The sequence below is a fragment of the Felis catus genome, chromosome F2 (assembly GCF_018350175.1).
Source record: "Felis catus isolate Fca126 chromosome F2, F.catus_Fca126_mat1.0, whole genome shotgun sequence".
NCBI lineage: Eukaryota > Metazoa > Chordata > Mammalia > Carnivora > Felidae > Felis > Felis catus.
The window spans coordinates 76,131,505-76,147,824 of NC_058385.1; the positions used below are offsets into that span (position 1 = coordinate 76,131,505).

Below are 16,320 nucleotides of genomic sequence, written 5' to 3' on the forward strand. Positions count from 1 at the left end.
TCCTTTTAGAAACCTCATTCTGTAAATATCATCTGCTCTTGAGCAGTATTGAAATGTGCTCTGTGAGCCAGTGCCTGGTGTGTTTAAATTGGTGGGGCACATTATTCTTTGTCTGTAGCCAACAAAACACAGCGACTTTCTTTCAGTGAGCTCATTTTAAGACTCCTACATGGCACATTCTCACTTGGGGAGTCTCCCCAAATGTTCCAAATATTGCCTGCCTTGTCCCCACTCGTGTACCTGCCTTCCTCCCCTAAGTGTGTGAGTTCCCAGGGGCTAGAAATGTGTTGTGTGTTCCTACACTGTGCTATTTACACTGCTGTTTTATCCCATCATGGCATTTGTTTTTCGTGGTCACTTGGTTTTCAATGGCTTTACGGTTTAATCTCCAGAGGTCCACCCTATTTTCCTAAATCACAAGTAGTTTGTGGGCAGTATCATCTCCAACAAATCTGATCGCCCGTGTAGGGGAAGGGGTCACTATGGGATTTAGGATCCGAATAATCAGCTCTGGGGCTTCCTAGCTGTGTCCCTATGCAGCTGGTGTGACCCCTCTGAGCCTCAATTCCCTCGTTGGAAAAGAGGCAAAATAGATGTCCTTCTTCTCCACATCCTTGGGAATATCAAGCGACATACAGGATATGAAAGTTTTGGTGACCTTGCTAGATAACCTCTAAGTTAGCCCTCCACTGAGATTCTAGAGGAGGGCTTCCATCTCAGTGGGAGGTAGAACTGGAAATCAAAAGAACCTCAAACTCACTCTTATGCTCTTTTTGACTGTGTCTCTCCTTTTCTACTAAATTTGGAGCATCTGGAGGGCAGCAGTACATTTGACTTATATTGAACTCGCCTCCTCCACAGTGCCCATGTCAAACCCAAACATTTTGTAAATCCAAGAAGAAGTGGAATTAGACATGGGACAATTGGATCTATTGGCACAGGAGCTTTGGGAACAAAAGGGTAACCCCAAGACAATTGCTCACTTTTTCTGGATTCAAAGCACTCCATGATTTGTCAGATGTGTCCACTAAGGACAACCACCACCAGGAAATGAATTATTAGGTTCAAACCATTGAATAATTGAGGAAGTCAATTATTAGGTTCAAAACATAAGAGTCCACACATGCATAATCTATAAATGACCAGTTATTAAAGAATGATTATTGACATAGCCATTAAAGATCCGTGGCCCTTACTTAACAATAAAACTAACTCTCTGTTGCTTTTGCCCACTGGTCGTGGTTCTGCCCATTGGAGACCCTGCCAAGTTCTCACATTCCCACATATGAGGTTTCAGACATTTTGAGTCCCTGCCTACCCCTCCCCACCACATCTTCTCTTTTGCAGCCTGAACATCCCAATCCTTTCTTCTGTTCCTCACGCAGTTGTTTCCAAGCTTGTTGCCATGGCGGATTCCCTTTGTTGGGGGTAGTTATATTTGTTCCCTCAGTCTTAGAGCGCATCTTCTTAGCAACTTTATCATTCTGTTGCATGGGTGTAAGTCATAGCTTACAGAGAAACATATGATGGATATATCTAAGCCCTGCTGATATTTCTAGGTGTCTCTACCTTCCAAAGAGGCACTATGTTTCATCTCTGGTCTGACCCGAAGGCCCATGTGGAAGGTCTACTTAAAGCCAGAACAACTCTAAGCTTACAGGGCTTCCAGGAGCTCTGCAGAGACAAAGACCTAGAGCTCTTGCTTGGACTGTAGCACTGAATGGAAAGTCAGAGGAAGGAGGGTCAGGATTGGAGGGAAGGAAGGAAGGAAGGAAGGAAGGAGGGAAGGAAGGAAAAAAGGGAGGGAAAGGAGGAAGGAAGGAAAAAAGGGAAGGAAAGGAAGGAAGGAAGGAAGGAAGGAAGGAAGGAAGGAAGGAAGGAAGAAAGGAAGGAAGGAAGGAAGATGCTATTTTTTCTCAGATGCCTTCCGCATTTTCAAGGATCACAGGATGATTCTGAAGTTGGAAGACCTTAAGACATTACATTTTTCTTTGTACAGGCTTTTACCGATTGTCTCTATTCTGCCAAACACTGCTCTAGTCATCAAGGCTGTAGAGATCAAAAATGCAGTTCCTGCTCTTTAATCTCAACACAGTACAAAAAGTAAACAAGTAAATAACATTATTGTAAATGAAACAGTAACTCACAACTGTTCGGCATGAAGCAATTACATGATGCCAAACTGTGCCACTGTTGCCTTGGAGAGGGCTGAATGGTATTACCCAGGAAGTGAGTCTCCTCTGCCCCATCCCCATCCTTACTCAGCCATGGTCTCCAACAGTGAAGACAAGGCCAGTCTAGCTGGCAGTTGTTAGATGTTGCAGACTTTGTGAGACTTGCAACCACCTCAGGTGTAGGTGACGGATATGGCCATATGGCCATAGATCCTGGTTTACCTAGGACAGACGTGGTTTACACTCACTTTCCCAGCATAATTCTTAAAATTTTTTTTTAATGTTTGTTTATTTTTGAGAGAGAGAGACAGAGTGTGAGTGGGGGAGGGACAGAGAGAGACAGGGAGACACAGAATCTGAAGCAGGGTCCAGGCTCTGAACTGTCAGCACAGAGCCCAATGCAGGACTTGAACCCATGAGCCATGAGATCATGACCTGAGCCAAAGTCAGACGCTTAACCCATTGAGCCACCCAGGCACCCCTCCAGTGTGATTATTTTTTTTTTATTTTTTATTTTTAACGTTTATTTATTTTTGGGACAGAGAGAGACAGAGCATGAACGGGGGAGGGGCAGAGAGAGAGGGAGACACAGAATCGGAAACAGGCTCCAGGCTCCGAGCCATCAGCCCAGAGCCCGACGCGGGGCTCGAACTCCCGGACCGCGAGATCGTGACCTGGCTGAAGTCGGACGCTCAACCGACTGCGCCACCCAGGCGCCCCTCCAGTGTGATTATTAATAGCACACCTATTCACTCTCAAATACACTACAATCTAGATGACAAATTATATGGTCATCCTAGTGATAAGATATCTTAATCCCAGCAAGCTTTGAAGGAGGAAACTTCTCCAAACTTTACACAGCCCTAAATCCCATTTTATCCTGAACATCTTTCCTAATTCCCTACTGGCTCTTTCTATCATTTTTGCCAATCACACCCCACCATCAAGAATGGAGGTAGACGTTGATAGTGATTAGAAGACTACGCTGTATGTTAACTAACTTGAATTTAAATTAAAAAAATAAACAAATAAATAAATAAAAAGAAAATGAGAGTTTTTGATGTTTGTTTTTTTTCAGGGACTGCATTCATAATTTTTCTCCTGGGGACGTTTATCACCTTTTGATAAGAGGCTCCTGAGAATCAGTGTTGGATTTACGTGTTCCGCACTTTGTAGCACCAAGGATCCTGCTTAGTTTCATCCTTGTCCTCTGAGTCACAAAAGAGGACAGCAAAACATCCTAAGACAAAATGAAATGTAGGATGTCATCGGACAAAACAAACCAGAGAGGAACATTTCAAACAAAACAAAAAACCCCCAGGCTGTTTCAGAAAATGTCATCACCGTAGAAAGGGGACAAAGTGGAACACAAGGTAAATTGGTGAGGCAGGTCTGAGACGTCCAACTCCCTAGTCAAAGAAAGTCAGGGATGACAGAGGTATCAACCATGATGAGGATGTTATCCAAGGGGATAAAGAAGAAAGGCTGTCACAGCTGCTAAGGCAACCATTTCTTGCCCATGTACATCTGTTCAGAGAATCCCCTTCCCACAACCCTACCCGCGCTGTTTGTAACAGAAACCACTCTTGATTGGCCAAAGTTGGTTGGACCAAGGGGAGACCATTGACCCCAGAGAAAACAAGTCACAGCTGGGCTTAGCTGATCTCTCTCTCTCATTTTCCTCTCAGTCATTTGGGGTATGTGATACACCAACCCAGTTGGTTGGTTGCTTGCGTTGTGAAATCATGTGGAGTCACAGTGACTATTTCTGGTCTTTTTCTCCTCCACTGAGAAATCCAAAAACAAACACCGTGATGACCAAGAGTAATAGAATAACTCAGACTTTTGGTTCCAGTCCGTTATGAGGCTGAGCTGTACCTTAAGGCCTCGTGTGCCAAATGAACCCCTTCCATACTTAAAAAAAGAACTCTTTTTGGCTTTGCTATTTATGTGTTTCTGTTTCTTATAAAGGAAACCCTGAATGAAGGAGAAGAGGGCGCATCAAAGAAGGTTATCTTTTAAGCGAGACAGGCGAGTGACCGGTCGGGTTTCCCTTTGGTTATTTTGGTGTTGGCTGGCAAAGCCCATGTGGCAGGTAGCACAGCACCTCAGTGTCTCTGCTTGTCTCTGCATCTGTGAAATGGGGATCATGTAATCTGCCTCTTAGGGGTTGTTGTGAGGGTTCGATGAGTTGAAATACGCAAAGCCACGGAACAGGTGATAGCACGTCTGCCGAGATGCGGCCCTCTGCTCCCTCCTTGACTGCCAAAGAACACAGAACCCCTTATATACACAGGCATTTACGTGTCTGGGTAGTTTTACTGGAGATCTGGGGAGTTGGAGCTGGACACGGAGTGGGGGATGATCACAGAAATAAAGAGACCAGTGTTCCTTGGGGTCCTCTCCCCTCCCCTGGCCCCATGATGTCCCAGCTTCATTCATCCATGGCTTCTTTCCCCCTTTACTTCTCCATTAATAACACACCAGGCGGAGGAACCTGAAGATGCTTTGCCAAAGGACAGTTTTCTGCTTTCAGGGGGAATCCCTGGTCCTATGTACCTCCTCAGGAGGGTGCCAGAGAAAAATACAGGACGCCAGTTAATTTGAATTTCAGATGAACAACAAATTACTTTCTTGAAGTATAAATACATCCCCCAAATATCTTGGGGTATACTTAACACTCAAAATACATTTGTTGTTTACCTGCTGGAAATTTAATTGACATTGAAAATTTAACTGGGCATGCTATATACATTTATTTGCTAAATCTGGCAACCCTATCCTTCAGGCCTTCTATTTTGCTCTTCGCATGTCATTTGTTTATTGCCTTTTTATTTCTGTCTCCCCAGCCCCTTAAGGGAAGTGACCGTGTGTTATTCATTTTTGTGCCCTCGGTGTCTAAACCGTCCCCAGCATTTAGTAGGTGCTCAGTAATGTGTTTGCTGGACAAAGATTCCACAAAGGCTTATTTTCTGCTCTCTCAACACTGCACCTCAGGTGCCCCCTCTCAGAGCATATCAATCACGTTCCAAGTGCAAGTGTTTCATTTCGTGTCTTAGGCACCCACATGGCGCTTTTATGCTGAGAAGGCTCTGCCCCTCCTGTCCACGGCCTCATGTCGTCCCAATGTCTCAGCAAGGTCTTGGAATCGTGAAAGGTCAGAGCCCTCCGATCTGTGCTGATTTGGGTCACCATTTCCTTGAGACTTCCTTCGCCTCTTCTTTGATTAAAGCTGGGTTTGCCTCACCTCCCGCTTTTTTAGCAATTACACTAATTAAGCTAATTTTTCTTTGTTCTCTCTTTGCAATTTGCATAAATGGCAAATTTATATATAGTGTCCCTAATTCTCCTGTAACTGCCTTGTAATTAGCAGGATGCTCAGGCTAAATATAAATAAGTACAGAAGGAAAAACAGCCTTCTGCTAAAGTACCGATAAAGGCTGGGAGACAAGAAAAGCAGAGAGAAAACAATCCTGAGCCCTGTTCTAAGCTCATTATGCCTGATTGGGTCACAGTTGGAGGAGACTAGCTAAAGGTCAGCTGCTGCCAGAGTGTCTGAATGCCCCGCCTCCCAGAACAATTTCAGCACAGATTTGGGACCATTTACTTGTAATAATACCACCGCACAATATTTCAAAGGGGCGGAGCAGCGGGGTATGAAGGAGACAGTGGTATGGCGGTCAGTGGTGCTGGTCTGTTTCCAGCCAGAAGGGTCACGCTGAGTTAAGGAACACCGACACCGAATACCTGGGTTCCCGATGCTTTCCAGTCGCCACACTCTAGAACACTCAGGAAGCCCATCATCCCGTCACTTGCCAGATGTGAAAGCATCCCAGTGATGGAGACATGCTTAAAAGATAGTATTAAATAAATACTGAAGACTTCCTTCCACAAATGTCCATTAATATACTACGACAGGGCTTATACCAGAGTCCTATGTGAATCGGTTTGGTATAGTGATTGCAGAGGTGGTCCTTGGATCCTGGTCTTAATCCTACCTCTAGCTGGTGACCTTGGGCAAAGTCTCTTCTTGTGTTAAGTCAAAGTTTCCTTTTCTTCAGAGTGGGATACCACAGACTTGTCGTGGGGGTGCTTGGTGAGATGAGAGAGCAGCATTAAAGCACTTGGCCCAGTGCCTGAGCCCTGCAAGCCCTAATACAATTTGATGTTCAGTTTGTTAGGTCACATGACTCAGTCTGCATTGGTTTCCAGTGAACTTCATTGGTTTCAGAAGTATGTGGGCTCAAGACCTGGAACCTTGGGTGACCCAACCAAGGAACTATGGGAAGACCTGTCTAAGAAAAGAATCATCTTTCCCCTAAATCTTGGAATTGCGATCATAGTTATTGTAACAATGATGTCAATGCTTCATGTGTGTGTATTTCCAGAAAAGTCTATAAAGAGTCCCCTCTGTGACAAGTATTGCCCTAAGCACTGGGCGCACAGAGATGAATGAAACTCGGTCTTCGAAGTGGGGAGATAGATGGTTAAAGTGTCCATTGCAAAAGGGTAAGATCAATGCTGGTCTCAAGGACTCGGAAGAGGTGGTGTCCCTTTTGGTGGACCAGAGGCCTCCAAAGAAGGGTATGTTCACACCGCGTGTCGACATTGTTTCACTGTGGAAAGACGGTTTAGAACTCCTCTTTCCCCATTTTTTAATGTATGTCTTTAAAAATGTATTTTTTATATTGCTATATTGTCCATTGTATATTAGAATATGCATATAATTTATAAGTAGGTAATACATACACACAGGAGTGCCCGCTCAAAAATGTTTGCTAAGAGTAGAGTGAAATCAAAGGAAACAAGGAAGAATGAAGATCAAAGGAAGAAAAATGAAGTGAGGAAGTCTTCCCGGATGAGCAAGTTGAAAGCTGTAGCTCCATAAAGGCAGAGGCTGCTTCTCCCTTCTCCTTTACCACGTCCCCAGTATGTAGGATAATATCTGGCCTAGAGGGGGCACTTAGTATCTGTTGAATTTAATAGATGAGGTAAGAGGGTAGGAGAACAGAGGAGATGCCCCCTGAACTGTCCATGTGCCATGATCTGAATGTGTGTGTCCCCCTTTCCTAAATTTATATGTTGAAGGACTAATCCCTAAGGTAATGGTATTTGGAGGTGTGGCCTTAGAGAGGTAATTATATTTAGATGAGGTCATGAAGGTAGGGCCCCCATGATGAGAGTAGTGTCCTTATAAGGAGAAGAAGAGACACCAGAGCTCACTCTCTCTCACATGCACACGCTGAGGAAGGCCATGTGAGGACAATGAGAAGGGGGCCATCTGCAACCCATAAATCGAGTCCTACTGAAACCTGGCCATGCTGGTACCCCTAATCTCCAGGGTTATGGCTTCCAGTTCTGAGAAAATTAAAGGTCTATATGTAAACCACCTAGTCTGTGGCATTTTGTTATGGCAACCTCAGTAAGATACCATGGTCACACGACCTCCAAGTGGCCATGACTTGTATGATTTCTTAAATCAGAGAAGGGGGAACAGGTCCCAGGAAGAAGGTTATGGGCTAAAGTGCACAGGCTGGAGACAGCCATGTGTTTGGGGAAGCGGAGCAGCTTGCCGTAAAGTAGGAGGCAAGAATGAGGTTGAAGGTGCAGACAGAGCCAGGCAACAGAGGTCCCTGGGTCAGGCTGAGGGGCTTGGAAGTGACATACACGCCTTTTGGTTGGTCACTGTCCAGCAGAAGTGGAGAGTATAGGACATTTGCACTAACAAATGGCCTTCAGGCCCCGAATCTCACTGGAACTGGTTTCATTTCCCTCACGATGTATGACCGAAGGCTGGTCTGAGACAGCCCGTTGCTGTCTGGGATACAGGAAGGTGGCTATGCTGGGGGACCACCCCTAGATTTGATGATTCCCTAGAAGACTCACTCACTCACTCACTCACTCACTCACTCACTCACAGGACTCAGAATATAGTCTACTCACAGCTATGATTCATTACTGTGAAAGAACACAAAGCAGAATCAGCACAGGGAGAAGTGCAGGGGCCAAGTACGGGGGAAATCAGGTACAAACTTTCAAGAGTCCGTCCCGGTGGAACCACCCAGAACAAGCATGGTTCCTCCTGCAATGAGTCATACAACATGTGCGAAATATTTTCTACCAAGGGAGCTTCCTGCAGATTTAGTGCCCAAAGTTTTTATCGGGGCTGATTGCGTAGGCATCCTATGTATCAAAATTCTAGACTCCTTGAAGGAAAGCAAGTGTTCAGCATAAACCACATTGTTTGTGCAAACAGTTTGGGTTCTGTGGGTCACCCTTATCAGTTAAGGGATGGTGGAACCCTCTTGAAATCCAAGTTCCTGGACACCAGCCAAGGGCCAGCTTTGCAAGCAGACCAAGAGACAGTAGGGATATCAGGTTCAGTCATGCTGTGTTAACTCCGCTTTGCAAAGTAGCCTTTGATGTTATCAAAAGATGTACTGAGTATAAGGAGATACAAAAGAGAATATAAAAGTGGCAAGAGCCACTCTGACTTGGGTTAGAACTCCAACCTGGGTTTTTGAAAAATCGTAATAATGTTTTTATTATGTTTTATTCCTTATTGAATAATAGGTTTCATTATGCCTTATTCCTTAGCGAAATGGGATGACAGTAGTTCACGGTGTATTAATGAGAGTTAAATGGGATGATGTATGTAAAGTGCTGGTTTGTTCTGGCCTCTGTGCCCAGCATGGTGTTTGGCACAGGGAAGACTTCCAGTCAATGTTTATTGATTGGTCCAGACAACTTCAAGCAGATGGTCAGTCAGCAGGGTGTCTTTCAAAACACTAGAGTCAAGGCTGGCATTGGTGGGCAGAAATTCTTCTCCATTGGGTGGATGTTTCCAAGGATGTTTCTGAGAATCTCAGAGACACTTTCTCACTTTTCCTGTCTGATAGAATCCAAAGATCCCTTGTTCCAATGTTACATCATTGGAAAAGTATTCCGTTACAGATACCTTGAAAAATCCAGAAAGGGTTTTTTTCACTGTGGTTGGGAGGAATATTTTCAAAAATTGGAGGGGGGTGGGGAAATTTTTTTACGAACTTTTTTTTATGAGAAATATTTTAATGGTGTCAGGACAGAAATGCCTTTTGTACCAAATGTAGCTCATTACTGGCTTCTCAAAGGAAGCCTTTGTTAGCACTCCCGGTAGCTGATGAGTGCCGCTTCAGCGTGATGTGAGGAAAGAATACAGATTTTGTCTGAATTCCAGACCTACTTCAAATCCTGGTCATCCTTTGTGTGTGACCTTAGACGGGCCAGTTAAACTCTCTCTGAGTCTCAGTTCCTTCTTTTATCAATGAGAACAGAAATACTTCCTGCTGGGTTTTGTGAAGAAGGTGAAACAGGATTTATGCAAAGCTTCTATGGAGTAAGTGGCACTAAATGTTATCTCTCACTGGAGGTAAAATTCGATTATTTAGAATTCCAATTAAGCGACATTTTCCCCCAAAGGCCAACTAATTCCAAGAGACCCCCCCAAGGAAATGCCTTTTGATATTTGGTTCAAAATCATCATCGTTGGCTCTTCCCCACTAAAAGACGAAGTACTCACACTGTATTGGGCAGGTTTGCTGAGTAACAAGCAGCCCCCAAATCCCAGCGGCTTGCAACAGACATTCATTTCTGTATTGCGTCACGTACTGGAAGCTGCGGTCTGACAGTGATTGCGTGCCTCTGCTCCGTGTGTCTTCTCATCTGGGGATCTGGGCTGGAGGGGCAGCCCCTCTGAAGGATGTGTCCATCCCTGAGACCAAGGAGAAGAGCAAGAAGGTCAAGCCCAAATAAGCAATTGTGTGGGAAACTCCTACTCAGAAGCGATACAGCCACTTCTCTAGCCCGTTGGCCAAAGCCCAAATCAATGGAGCAGGGGAACACACTCCTCCCATGTGGGAGGAAACAGTGAATATTCTTGAACATTCATGTGATATGTTGCATATCTACTCTTCACACTCTTTGAAAATATCATCTTATGCTGCTCTCTCCTGATGTTCATAAACTCTTTTGGAGTGAATACAATTTGATCGTTTTTGTCATCTGAATTCAGAGTAGGCTCTGGGGCCTTGAATGCTGGGTACAGTCTGGTACAGTAGCATTTCCCGAAGTGTTCAGTTGGACATTATTAGTGTTTCCTAAGCTTGTTATCTGCCAGATCCCCACTATCCCTTTTTTTTTTTTTAATGTTCATTTATTTTTGAGCGAGACAGGGACAGAATGCGAGTGGGTTAGGGGCAGAGAGAGAGGGAGACACAGAATCCGAAGCAGGCTCCAGGCTCCGAGCTGTCAGCACAGGGCCCGACACGGGGCTCGAACTCACAAACCGTGAGATCATGACCTGAGCCGAAGTCGGACGCTCAACCGACTGAGCCACCCAGGCGCCCCTACCCACGATCCCTTTTTACCTGACCGTCTCTTAGTCGGAACACACTCCGGGAAACAGTAATGAAGAGTACATAAGTTGAGAACCTGCGAGGTACAGAAATCCCTCACGAAATAGGTAGACAGCCAAGTAGTTGGGATCGGGGTGGATTCACAGAAGCCGGAGGCGAACATAAGGAATCCCTCCTAGGCACAGCTCAGAGTGTCTTAGAGCCAGCAGCCACAGGAAGGTCAGGTGGAAAAGGACAAAGCCTGAGAGGTGGAGAGGCCACACCCGATATCAGCTCTTTGCCTGGCTCAGAGTCTGGTCAACACATACTTGTTGAATGACCGAGTAATGAACGGAGCCTGGGACCAGTGGCAGAAACCAGGGTAGGACAGGTGTGGCAGAGGCAAACAACGACTGTGGGTGGGGAACAGGAAGAGCAGAACTGGGAGATGAGGGGGTCTGGACCCAGCTCCTCAGCCTCCCCACCCTACAGCCCGAGCTGTGGTTTCACCAGACTCACACAGGTGTGACCAGATGGCACCTCGCCTTAGGCACCTGTGATGTGTCATTTTCCTCATGTCCTGGGCTTCTCCGCTCCCAGGATGGACACTCTGGGCTCCCAGGATGTACTCCTTCTGAGATGCTTGCTACAGGCTTCTCAAATCCCACAGTTGGAGCACCCGGTTGCCCTTAGTGGCTCTCTTCATAACACAAGTGTGTCGGACTCGTGTCAGCTTGAACACGAGCTTGGGCTGCCCTACTTCTCCCACCCCCTCTGTGTCTAGCCTGTGTCCGTGCTCACATTTCCAAAGAGGTCACTTCCTCATCAGCCTGAGGATCTGTTCTCAAGGAAGGCCAGGCTCAGACACGACACAGCCGGTGACTGAGCCCACTGTCCAGGACAAGTGGGGGCAGGCTTTACATCGACAGGCAGGGACGCACAGCGGTCAAGGACATGGGCTGCAGCCCGGACCTTCCAGGTTTATATCTCTACAGTGTTCCTGCAAGTGTTGGACATGTTAATTGACGGAAGGCACCTAGATCGGGGTGCACACAGAGTGCTCTGTGAGCGTTTAGCTGGGTCCAGCTTGGGTGAGCCAGTGAGATAGAGATTAGTATCTGTATCTTAATCCACACGGAGGCTGAGCTCTAGGACTCCCTGCCAAACCTGCTGTGGTGTCCTGGTGCCGGGGGGCCTGGCCTCAGGGGACTTGTCCTTTGCCTCTGCTCTAGAGCACGTGTCATGTGCTTTGCGCACTTCCACGTGGCTCATCCAAGGATGAGTGGGACGCGCCAGCCGGCCCCACACGTGGGCAGCGTGGAGGCCAAGACACGGACGCTTCGCTGTGGCTTTCCACTCTGGCTTCTGCCTAATTCACTCCCTGTTCGGTGGGGACTCTCTTGCCGTTTTCTCCCCAAACCCCGGCCTCTGCTATGCAATGCGCTGTGACAGCCAGCCTTCCGGGCCACCTGGGGCCGAGTCCTCCTCACTGCCAATTCCCGGCTGTAAACCTGTCGGCCTCTGGGCCTGGTTGGGTTAACTCACCTATGACCTGTGGAGAGGGCCCCTTGTGAGTCTAGAGGCGGCCTGTGTCCAGTTGGTAGCGTAGCACCTGCGGGGACATAACGTAAGGTCGGTATGTGGGCTTCACGCCCTCCTTCCCCACCTGGTACCCAAATTTCCCCGGACATCCCAGCGACAGTGACTTCAGCTCCTGACCCTCCCACTCATGCCAGAGATCAGTTTCTCTTTTCTCACCTGGCCGGCCTTAGCACAGCCGTGGTTGTCTTCAGACACCGGCTGGGATTGGCCCTGGAGTCTCCCCGCAGGCGTCCCAGAACCCCACCGCTGCCCCTCCTTTGGCAAGAGCCCCGTGTCCGGTGAAACCGCTTCTTGAAGTTCAGCACAATACGAACGGAGTGCCTGTCAGTGCCCCTGACCCCCGCGCGACAGCAAATGGCCCGAGCTGCATCGAATGGAGAGGGACACCCATGGGTGGGAAAATGTATTGACTGTCCCCCTTTGCACGAGGTCGGTGGGAGTGGAGACCATAGCGGGAGGAAGGAGGTCACAGCAGGGCCTAGGTCGGAACAGGACGTGACAGCTCGGTCCTGGCAGGAAGGACAGGACGCACACTCTGGGAGTGTGGGGCAGGGAAACGAAGATCCCATTCGCAGAGGCGTGGGCAGGGGGCAGTCGCCTGGACCTGGATGGGGCGGAGTAGGGGGGAAGTTAGCAGATCGCAGGCAGAGAGCGCCTTAGAGAGAGGACCATCCGGCAAGAGACGTGACTTTCGACGCAGGGACACCGTGGACCACGGGCAGCAGCTACGCAGCAGAGAGGACCCAGCGCTGACATCTCTCTAGCGCCCCCTGCTGTTCTGTGTGCCCTGCCTCTGTTTCCAGGCTTCAGGGCTTTAAGGGGAGCCTCCCAGCCCGCTTGTAGCAGGGCCACCCACAAGTGCAGGACGTTTCACGCCCCTAGGCAAACTCCCAATCGATAGGCAGAGGAATCCACAAGTCCACGCTGCTGTTTTGCCGTGGACTCTCAGTGGGTCAGCTCGAGGTTCATTCTGCAAGGTTCTTCAGGAAATCCTGGTGGGGTCGGGGAGGGCTCATCTGTTCACACACCATCCCCGTGACCTTTCTCTCTTCTCGTCCCCACTGCTCCCATGTGCTTCCTGAGACCACCTGCCCCATGAACTCCCTTCCTTGGGGACCCCATCCCGGACCTCTGGGGACGACCGCAGGAGAGTTGTCTGGAAGCACACACGGGATCCGGATGGATCTGGAGAGCAAGCGTGCAGGGGGGACGTTTCCAGAGCCCAGGTCTTGGGGGCACAGGAAAGGGGAGGCCCAGCTTTGGAGGTGCAGGTGCCCAGGAAAGGCTTCGTGCAGAATTGGACACCTGAGTCCGATCTTTCGGAAAGAAGTTGTCTTTCCTCAGACTGAAAATCTTGTGGGGCCTGAAGGAGAGACCCTGTCCCTGCTCCTCTGCAGGAAAGGAGCTGATTGGACACCCACTCATTCCATCCCCTCCCCCACTGCCCTGAAAGGCTCTGATATGAGGGAAAAATATCCTCTCCAGGGAAGTCTTGCCCTTCATGCTTTGCCAAACGCCTCCTCAGTAAGGGGACCCACAAGCCTGATGCAAGGAACTGAGATTCAGAAAAATGCTTCCAAAGAAACGGTTGCAGCAAAGGCTGTTGACTGTGGCTCTGGGGCGCCCTTGGCAATCCTCACTGGAGGAATCTCTGCAGGCACGGCTACACCCCGCCCCCGCCTCCCCTCCCCCGCCTCCCCTCCCCCCTATGCCCTGGGACAGGTGCCTCACTCAGGTGCAGACATCTCCGCAGGAATGGGGGAAGGCTTTGCATGGTGGGTTGGAAGCTGCCTGATGCACCTCAGGGCAGCTGCCCCAGATGGTTTCGATGCTTCTCTCGACACCTGCCATCTTGCGGGGGGACTTAGAGGATGAGGGGGTATTGGGACTGTGGTCCAAATCTCTCATTTATGGTGGGGAACTGAGGTCACAGTGGGGGAAGGACGCACCCCGGGTCACCATGTGCAAACAGCAGACCGCCCAATTCGTCATTTTCAATCCTGACAGCGAAGGAGCAGTCGCAGCTAAGGTTTCAAGCTTTGACCTGATTTGTTTCTTCTGGAGACCTTCAGATATTCTCCTGGATTCTAATACCCTCAAGGGCAGCGATCCCAATGACCAGTCTCCCCTGAAATATGTAAATCAATTACATTTCACATGCGTTACTGAGTCCCAGGCATAAACCTGGCCCTGTGTTGCATCCTGGAAGGTGAAAGGTGTACAAGACAAAAACAAAACAGACACAGAAAAGCGAACTCTGCGCTCAAGACCTGGTACAGAAGACAGGCCGGGCCCCAGCTCGCCAGTCAGGTGGGCGTCCTGCCTACACTCCTGGCCTAGCCTCCTGTCCCCATCCCCACTCAGCCCTTCTCAGAGAACTCATGTACCGAACAGCTATTTTTATTATTAAAGGTTTTTAATGTTGACTTTTGAGACAGAGAGAGAGAGAGAGAGTCAGAGCATGAGCAGGGGAGGGGCAGAGAGAGAGGGAGACACAGAATCTAAAGCAAGCTCTGGGCTCTGAGCTGTCAGTGGAGAGCCGGACACGGGGCTCAAACTCCTGAGCCGTGAGAACAAGACCTGAGTCAAAGTCGGATGCTTAACTGACCTAGCCACCCAGGTGCCCCCTGAACAGCTGTCTGTTAACTCTGTCCATCAACAACTCTGGGAAGTAGTCACTGTTATTGCCCCATTTTACAGATGAGGACACGTCAGCTTCCGTCCTCCCCAAGCCACATATCAGGAATCTCTCAGTTCCCATGGCTGACATCGAATTAACGTTATTAGGGACTTCATTCCAGGTGGGAAAGCCTGACTATGTCTTATTTTACCTTCCCAGGTGATAGTTGCCTTCCAACAGGGGAGCCTGGACAGGTCGTGCCTCAGTCTATTGCTTTGTGGCCTTGGCTATGTGCTTGTATTGCCTTGGTGGTAAAGTCAGAAAAAGATAGTAGGTTCCAGTCCAGAGGCTCTGGTTCAGTAGACTCTATGAGCTGTACTTTACAAAAAGCTCCACAAGATTTCGGAAGTACACCAAGGGTTGCCAAGAGCTTCGGCTCCAACGACCTCAAGCCCCGGAGCAGGCTACAGTTGGGATGAGAAGTTCTGGAACAAATGGGGCTCAGAGATGTTGAAAACGCACCATGCTGCCCCCTCACCACAGTCAGAGCTGTAACATTCAAAACAGGTGCTGATTGTTCAGCTCTTGCGAGGGCCAGGTGCTGTGTTTGGTTCTTTAGACACATGATCGCTAATCCTCCCAAGGACTCCGTGAGATACTGTATCTCCATTTTATGAAAAGGAACCAAGGTCTACAAAACTCCCCTGTGGCCCGCCAAAGGCTCTCCTCACCACATCCCGGCCACGGCCTCTGTCTCACCTCCTGCGTTCCTCACTCAACGGGTGGTTTTCACCCAAAGGGTCTAGCGTGGACTTCACAGCTAAATTACGACTTGGCCCAAGTCTTACAGTTGGTAACGGGGATGGGGAAGGTCGGAGCCCAGTGTTGTCTCTCCCCAAACCCGATGTACTGTCCGTGAGCACTAAAGACTTGCCAAATGCAGGGATAAAAGACATCGCTTGTGTACCCAAAGAAAAATGTACATCGTTGGGGGTACTTGCATATTTAATCAACTGTCCTGGCTGTCCACGTGGAGGAAATCCATTCTTCGATCAAGGGGCACAGGGAGGATGACCACTAGGTGGCGCTGTTCTAAGCACTGAAAACAGGAAGGCAGCTACGACCCACTGGGGTTGGCACAGACAGTATAGTGAGACAACAGCGCCCTGGGCGCAGTGACAGACAGGCACGGGTCATCGTGACAGCAAAGAGGGGTCGGCTTCAAGGGACCAACGGAGGCTTGCAGACAACATGCCCCTGGCGGCTTCTTGAAGGATAGTGAGGGACTGACTGCCAAGAGTGCAAGGAAGAGTTTGCACAGAAGGGACAACAGGACGAAGGTTTGGAGCCAGGAATCAGGGCTATTGTTTGCACGGGTGCATAGGTGTGTGTGTGTGTGTGTGTGTGTGTGTGTGTGAACATGCGTGTGTGAACACATGTATGCCTGTGTGGTATAGCAACAAATGGTTCCTTGTGGACTGAGGACTGTGTCTGAGGTAGTGAGGAGACAGGGGCCAGTAACAGAGGATCTTCTGTCTAGAGCTGGTTATGT

General features: G+C 48.6%; 1 long non-coding RNA gene across 1 annotated transcript; it reads right to left on the reverse strand.

Moving 5' to 3' along the window:
• Positions 1 to 3,039: 3,039 nt before the first annotated feature.
• LOC109496246 lies at positions 3,040 to 12,555 on the reverse strand. Its single transcript, XR_002152243.3, has 4 exons — positions 12,305 to 12,555; positions 12,092 to 12,158; positions 9,733 to 9,924; positions 3,040 to 3,414 (listed from the first exon to the last, which is right to left on the reverse strand). It is a non-coding gene; the product is annotated as an uncharacterized LOC109496246 (long non-coding RNA).
• Positions 12,556 to 16,320: the final 3,765 nt, after the last annotated feature.